This window comes from Lemur catta, chromosome 1 (genome assembly GCF_020740605.2).
Source record: "Lemur catta isolate mLemCat1 chromosome 1, mLemCat1.pri, whole genome shotgun sequence".
Taxonomy (NCBI): Eukaryota; Metazoa; Chordata; class Mammalia; order Primates; family Lemuridae; genus Lemur; species Lemur catta.
This window is the reverse complement of record NC_059128.1, coordinates 18,687,994-18,695,758: the sequence shown is the minus strand read 5'-3', so window position 1 is coordinate 18,695,758 and position 7,765 is coordinate 18,687,994. Positions and strand designations below refer to the sequence as shown.

At 35.0% G+C, this 7,765-nt stretch overlaps 1 pseudogene; it reads right to left on the bottom strand.

Moving 5' to 3' along the window:
- Positions 1 to 573: 573 nt before the first annotated feature.
- On the bottom strand, positions 574 to 862 carry LOC123640184 (annotated as a pseudogene).
- Between the last annotated feature and the right edge of the window lie 6,903 nt (positions 863 to 7,765).

Sequence of the window (7,765 nt, the reverse complement as noted above, 5' to 3'; positions counted from 1 at the left end):
AGATCTTAAAATGCCTTCTCTTCAGTGAAGCCATCTTTGGAGTTAGTCATTACTCTCACCTTATCTGCCATCTTGACTCCAACTTGATATTCTTCCTCTTTTGGTCCAGACCTTCAAATTTGAAAAGTATCTTCAAATTAAGGAAAGGTCATGTTTCCACAGTTCAGTTCTCTGAAAAACTTCCAACTCCTACTGAAAGCCACAGTCCAGGAGTGATGCAATCATATGCTAGAACTTCAGGGCCAAGTGAAAGTCATTATGAACACCTGCATTGGTAGATCTTATCACCACAAGCCTGAAAATGCACAGTCCTGGAAACAGTGACCTCTCTGTATACAAATGTAATTTTTAAAAAAGGAGTGGGCAATGTGAAGGGAACTGAGGCCTGATCACCAAAACTCAGCACAATGAAAACAAACGATAATGAATAATCAGCACTAGAATTCAAATTACCAGATGTTTTAAAGAGATGGGGTGCCAGTTTTCAATTCCATTTTGAATACCACATTACAAAAGAACTATTTTTAAAAATTAAAAAGGATTGAGGGAAAAGAAAACAAATTAAAAGAATATCTAAATTATTGAGTGAGCCGCCGTTTTTTCCTGATAAACTTCAATCACATCTTCTTCCTCCATTCCCAGTCTTTTGGAGTATGATTATCAGCAATTCTCTGACTTTCAAAGAGAAACCTGAGTGAACTCATTATAGCTTCCTATCTTTGAGTTTCTTGAGGTGTTTTGTCATTTTCACTTTGAAGTGAATCTCACTGCTGTCCTGTCCCATGACTTTGAGTTTAATGTATTCTCCTTCCTTCTTATCCCCCAAGTCCTCAGTTGAAGGTTTTGCCTCCTGGTCAGACATGGTGATGGTGGCTTTGCCCAGGGTCTCTGCACAGCAGCAGCCTCAGATAGGCAGAACTTCACTCCAGTGGCTATAAATCCATCTCTCTTACCTACAGCACAACACCACGGCTCTTTCTTTTCTGTAGTAAACTGTTTGTGTGAGATTGCTTTGTATTTGTGATCACTGTCATCGGCTCAACTTGGTACCAGTACTCACTCTTGACACTTGGGAATCAAGGACCAGGGAACCTTGAGATAGACCTAACATGTTCAAGCAGGGCAACTCTGAGGCTTCTGGTGGGTATTCTGCTTCTAGTAGGGTCCACTACCTCTTGCTTGACACTTCTGCACTGAAAATCATTAAGAGCCAATTCTGGGAGTTTGCTCAGAAGCTAGGAATTTTTTCTCTTGTATTTTATTTTCAAACTGTTAGAACTGTTTTCCATCTACTTTCATAATTTTAGATAAGTAGTACTTTGCTTGCATTTAATCTTTTCCCCTTTCCATAGACTAGGGACTGGGCCAAGATACAAATTTGACCAATAAACACCAAGCTTTATTCAAAATCATTTTTGTTCTGCAGTGGTTCCTAAGAGTGAGTTCTCATAACTTCCTTGGGCCTTCTTGCAAATTGGCTAACAGGTAAGTCTTGACTGCCAGAAGACTAATAGGCACATACTTCTGAATTTCAGTGACAGAAATTCACCCACAAATTGGGTATAAGTTGGGAGCCCTATAACTGTCATAAAGAATCTAGAATAATTCTTGGCATATAGTACAAGCTCAACAAAATTGAGTTTCTTTCCTTCATTGCTATAATTTTCTACTACAAATTCAAAAATATTTTCAGAAAAAAATCTCTTAAAAGGAAACATATATATCAGCCCTATTTCTAACAGCAAATATTAACTGCAAACTAAATGTGCGATTATCAACAGAATGGTAAATTTTGGCAAAGGATATGAACAAATAATTTTATCCTTTAAAATTATGTATACTCAATTTTTTCATGATAATAAAATGCATAAGGCATAATTCTGAGTAATAAAGCAGTATAGTGAATTAAATTTTGTTATAATGTCAAATGCATGAGTGCAAAAATCATGGATATAAATAAATTTCAATTATTAACATAGCTGTCTCTGGGTAGGGAGATTTTCATGGCTGCTGTTGTCTTCCTTATACTTCGTATACTTGAGAATATTTTCCAAAAATTCCAGAAGGTTAGTGTATTATTTTTATATTGGGGAATGAATAATTTGATTAAGCAGACTTCTAAAAAGCAGCCTGTTTGCTAGTGCTCTCCAGAAGGAAGGGTTTTCCCGATGCTAAGTTCATAGGAAGTCTTTCTCTGATATATTCACCTTTTTGTCAGCCCTCTTCTGCTGGCTGTTCCTAGGCTATATTTACAGCAAGCAGAGTGGATATATTATTTTAGAAGTCCTTATTCTGTTAGTTCACATCTAATTTGGGAAAGAAAGAAGCTTCTTTTCAGGTTCTTCAAAACCCTTGCTTCAGCTAATAAGTTATTCTGCTACAGGACTTGCTATTTATTTTCTCATAATTAGAGGTTTTCTTGGTTCCTGAATATCTAATTATTATTTCTAAACAAATTTCCTTCACTGAGTTACACAATATTTTACAATCAGAGGTTATTTGATTTAACCTCTTTTCTACACTAACCATAATTTAAGAACATTTAAACTATCCAATGATTATACCCACTTGTGGAAGGAAGCTTCTCATTTTGAAAACTAACTCCTGAATGTAATAAATTTAGCTCTTCCTCAGTGAGTAATTGACAACTATAGCTGGAGAAGTATATGTTTAACTGATCCTAGTCAAATAGCAAAATTAAACCTGGCTGCCAAATATGATCAATGCAAACCTGCCTGCCCAAGGTGTAATCAAAAACTCTTTGATAGATTACATGGATTTCCATGCTCATTCTCACTTCCAGATTGTATGTAAGCAAATTTCTGCCTCTTTCTTCTTTTATCCTCCCTCTTAGAAATCCATCTATTTATAAATCTTAAATCATTATGAACTCATCTCTGAAGCTCTCCACTTCTGAGACTTAGAAGCATACTAATCGGCTTCTAAGAAAACCATACTGCACAAAAATAGTTTTTGGTCAATAGCACAGTTTTTGTAGCCAATGTTCCAAAATGTTAAAACAGATTCCCTAACTAAAATTACAAATGACATCAATTTCTATATAATGTTCTATAACCAGGAATTATCATTTTATTATCAAAGTGAAAAAATATGTAAGCTGGGTCCAAATGACATAGTATCTTGATTTCTTTTTTGTTTAGATTTTTAAAATACATTTTCATCATGATCTTATGGGATATATATAAATATGATAAAACAGTTGTGATAGTGAAGCAAATTAACATATCTATCATCTCAATTTAGTTCATTTTTTTTCCTTTTATTTTTAGTTGATGTAATAATTGTAGATATTTATGGGGCATGGAGTGATAGTTCACATTATCTCAATTTAAATGATACCATATATTTTTGTTGCATTGTAGAGGTTATCAGTATAGCAGGGAATGTTGAAAGAGCCTAGGTGGATTCTACTGGGTTTTTGGCAGTCAAGGTACTGATCTACATGAGGGGTTTGCCTATGGCCTATGAAGTGGAAATGCTATTTGGCTGCATGGAGAGAAATGGCAGAGGAGACATACTAATGTGGAGGACAGTATGAATATGGATTTTTAGCCCACTGTAGAAAATAGAGAAAGAAAGAAGCTTCTGGAAGAAATTTTAGGGATCTTTATTCTCTAGAATCCATTTAAGACTCAGAGAATAAGCAATATTGCTTTGAGACAGAGGTGAACAATAGAACACATTGTTTGCAGAAAAGGGTGTTTCTGTTTGTTTATGTATGAGATTAAACAACACTGTGAACATGGAAAATAACCCTTAGCATTTAGTAGTGTTGGTATTGCAGTTTTCATGGCACTAGAAATTGACCCTATAGATAGGAATACAAATAGTATTTCCATGGAGAGCAGCAATGTACTGTGTCAGCAGGAGAAAGGACATGAGCTAATGCATTTGGTCATGAACATGTGTAAGAGAAGCCTGGGCTTCTCATAAGACTTTGGTAAGGTTTCCTCCTCATGTAGCTATGAAAGCTTGTGGTATTTGACATAAAGACTTCATTCTTATTTCCAGATTCCAAAAGCTGATATACATTACTTTTCTACAAATATCTGGTAAAAACTTGATCTGTTCAATTTTCACAGCCCTATAATGAACACATTATCATTCTCATGTTGGTACAAATTAATTCTATCTCAGCGAGATCTATACATTGCCCATTCTCACCCAGACAGCAGATACTAGAGCTGAGATCTTTTAATTGTAGATCCTAGATGTTTTCACTGTACACAGTGGATCTTTACTTAAAAGCTTCTTCTGTTTGACAGACAAAAACGTTATGTCTTAAAGTGCTAAGTTTATCTCTAGGGTTAATTGAGGTTTATTCTCCTCTTTTCCATGAATCAGCTCTTCATTCTTCCTGAAAGGAATAGCAATGATGGTTATCATACAGGTGAATAAAACACTCATATATTCTTAGGGTCATTCAAGCAACCAGTTTAATGGAGGTAGATGAGAAATTACAAGTACAATTTAGCGCAAACGTAAGACTCATGCCAGTCACTTCTGTTTTCAACCGTGTTTCCTTACCCACATGATATGATTTTTTCTGGTTCATAATGGTGCCTATGATTTTTAAGATCCGATTCACTGCCAACTTGACTGTCTAGAGAACTGTTGAAGCTACACCTTTCACTTCAGACAAATATAGGAATACCAGATATTTTTAAAAGGCATAAATAAATGAGGCTGATACATGGTTAGAAACCCTGTATTTTCTTATTAATCTATAACTAAAGAAACTGTGTTTGAAATATGAAGAGTTTGTTGCAAGGCCATGCAGCCAGTTAGCGGCAGAGCGGGCAATATCCCTTAGGTCTCATCATAGTCTTCTGTATCTCCTTAGACACCAATTCTCAAAGAGTCAACCGTTCTGTCTGGCCAGAGAAAAGGAATGTGTGTCAGGAGGTTCTTTCCGTATCCCATTGAGTCATTTAATTAAGGAGTCTTTATTAGCAGCAGAATATAGTCAAACCTCTGAGAGCTTCCTGACCTAGAGCACCTCACTCACTCTAAACTCAAAGTCCAAGAATTGTGGCATGGGCTACTGATTCTTTCCATACACAGAAAAGTTAACATTCCTGTTCATACATTGCTTGCTTATTTTTTTGTGTTTTGTGTAGTCAGGAGTGTAAGGTTGCTGTTTCCTTTGAGAATGTTTCAAGGCTTGCCTAATTGAGAATAAGTGCATGGTTGTGATGATCACCTAGTGGTTTGACAGGGTCAATAAGAATTCTTAAGCAGGTAAAATGAAGGCTCATGGGAAACAACATTATTTGTTTTGTTTTTGTTTTAGATACACATCTATTTGTGAGGAGAGGGGCTATGAGAGAATTGTGGGAAATATTTGTGGTTAGCATCTCCAACACCCACTGACACTTCTAGCAAGAGTGTCAGTTTCTAAATTCTTAATTCATATGGTCTAAATGAAGCTTCATCTTCACATGGCTTAGGCCAAGGCACTGCATTGTATTTTCCTGGCCCCAGTGACTGTCCCAAGTCATGGCAGGGCCACTCCTTGATTCTACCTGAATGACTAGAAATGGCATGTGCCACACTTGAAAGCAAGAACAATTGTCGCTGGTAATATTGAACATGAGAGGATTTGAGTCTGGGGCTGCTATGAGCATATTGGAATATGTATACTGCAATAATAGACATGGCACAGGGAGACCACAAATGAAGCTTGAGAATGAAGCCAACACAGAGAAAGGCAGAGTTTATAAAAACCTATGTCCTGGTGAGTTTGAGCTTTGAGCCAAAACATCTTAAACCCCTTGATTTTCACTTATTTGACTTAATCATTTTCCTTTTCCCTAAATCAGTGTGTGTGGGTGTGTATATGCATGCATTCTGGTTAGAAATAAATGGTCTTAACTCATAAAATAAGGAAACTCAAGTTATTTACAGGTTAGATAAATGTGTACTTATCCATCAAGGCAAATTTCATCATGCCTGCTGGTTCTTTCTCCTTTGAAAAAAGCTGCCAAATTGTTGAATATTTTGGATAAGTGGTTATCATTCTGAGATAATCTAATTTATCCTTCTGTTTCAGGTTGTGTGGTTTAGAATGGGAAACTTTTCATTATTAAAGTTTTATTTCTCAGTTTTATTGACATGGCCAATTTATTAAAGGTCTCATCAGTGATTTCTAGAACACTTAAAGAAGTATTTTAACACTTTCACTAAAAATTTTATCAATATATCTAGAGAATAGCACTATCTTATATTTGGCAAGTGTTCATGGGGAACTTTTGTGAGAAAACATTTCTCCCCATTCAAAGAAAGAATAAAACAATAGTAAGTATAGGATTTTAGTATTTGTCAAAGTAGATTTGTAGTAGATGTTTATATTTGTAAATGCATGTAATTAAATAAATATGTATATTTATATATGGAATATATTTGGTTGAAGACACTATTTATAGGCTCTTGGTGAATAATTACTACCAAAGTTTTAGGAATTCCAGGTGAAAATAAAGGAATAGAAGGGGAGTTGGTATAATTCAGGATATTTTCTGTAGGGGACAATTGTGTAATCTATGCCTAGGTTGAAAGGGACAGATTATTACAGTTATTGCTTCAGTTCCAGAGACTCTCCCAAAATTAGAGCTCAACAGACTTCACAAAATGTAGCCCCCCCAAAAAATTAACTGACTTGTTTCATTTACACTTGAAATTGGAGTATGATGGGGATTCTAAAGGAAAAGCAAGTACTATACAATCAAACACCCTTTGGATAGAATGCATCCAAGGATAATCAGTATAGGCCAGAAAGGGCCAGGAAACTAAGGTAATTCTCCTAAAAATAAAATAAAATAAAATAAAATAAAAACTCCTCACATGTCCCTTCATAAACTCCAGTAACTGGACAATTTGACATTGCTTCAGGGCTGCCCTTTCCTGTCACCTATTGGTAGAATTTCTTGAATTTCTTTCCCTTTTCTGTGACTCAGGGAAAATATTTGATGCTTCAGCAGTTTTCCCTAACTCCCCAAAACTCTCCTTAATATAATGTGAAAAAAACCATAGGGAAGATAATGCATTGCAGACTTCTCTAGGATGAAACAACGATGTGCCTCGAGTCACCTGAAGTGCTACAGCTCTGTCACCATCTTAGTTGTACAGTAGAAGTTTTCTGAATCAGGGAATGTAGAAAAGCCCTTTAAAAACCTGTAAATATAATTACTAAAAATTTCACAGATCCAAGATAAAATAATGTTCTTGAAAATGAAACAATATTGTTGACTTCACATATGTTTTTGGTATATTTGCAATATAGCAAAAATGCATAAATGCATGTATAAAAATAATATATTTTATAGTGTTAGAAATATTGATATATATTGATAATATATGTACTATATGCATTCTTCCTAATTTCTAAAATAATAGATCTTTGAATGCATTGAAAAGTTCAGTTTTTTTATGAAATGTTCATAATCTCATCACATAAAGGAAAATTTATACATAACATCTTCTGGTTTGCTCGCTTTTTCCCATTGTACATCTGTATATGTGTGCTTCATTGTGAAATGAAGGCCTTATATAGAAGAAAACTGAACAGATGTATATTGTACATATTGCTTTATATCCTGTTTTTCTTATTGACAATAGAAATACCAAGTTAATGAATATCAGCTGATCACATGCTTTCTAATGGGTGCTTAGTGCATACAAACATACACACATTCGAACAATCATATATTGTTGTAGCCTTAGCATTTCCGAAGTTTTAGATAAAAAG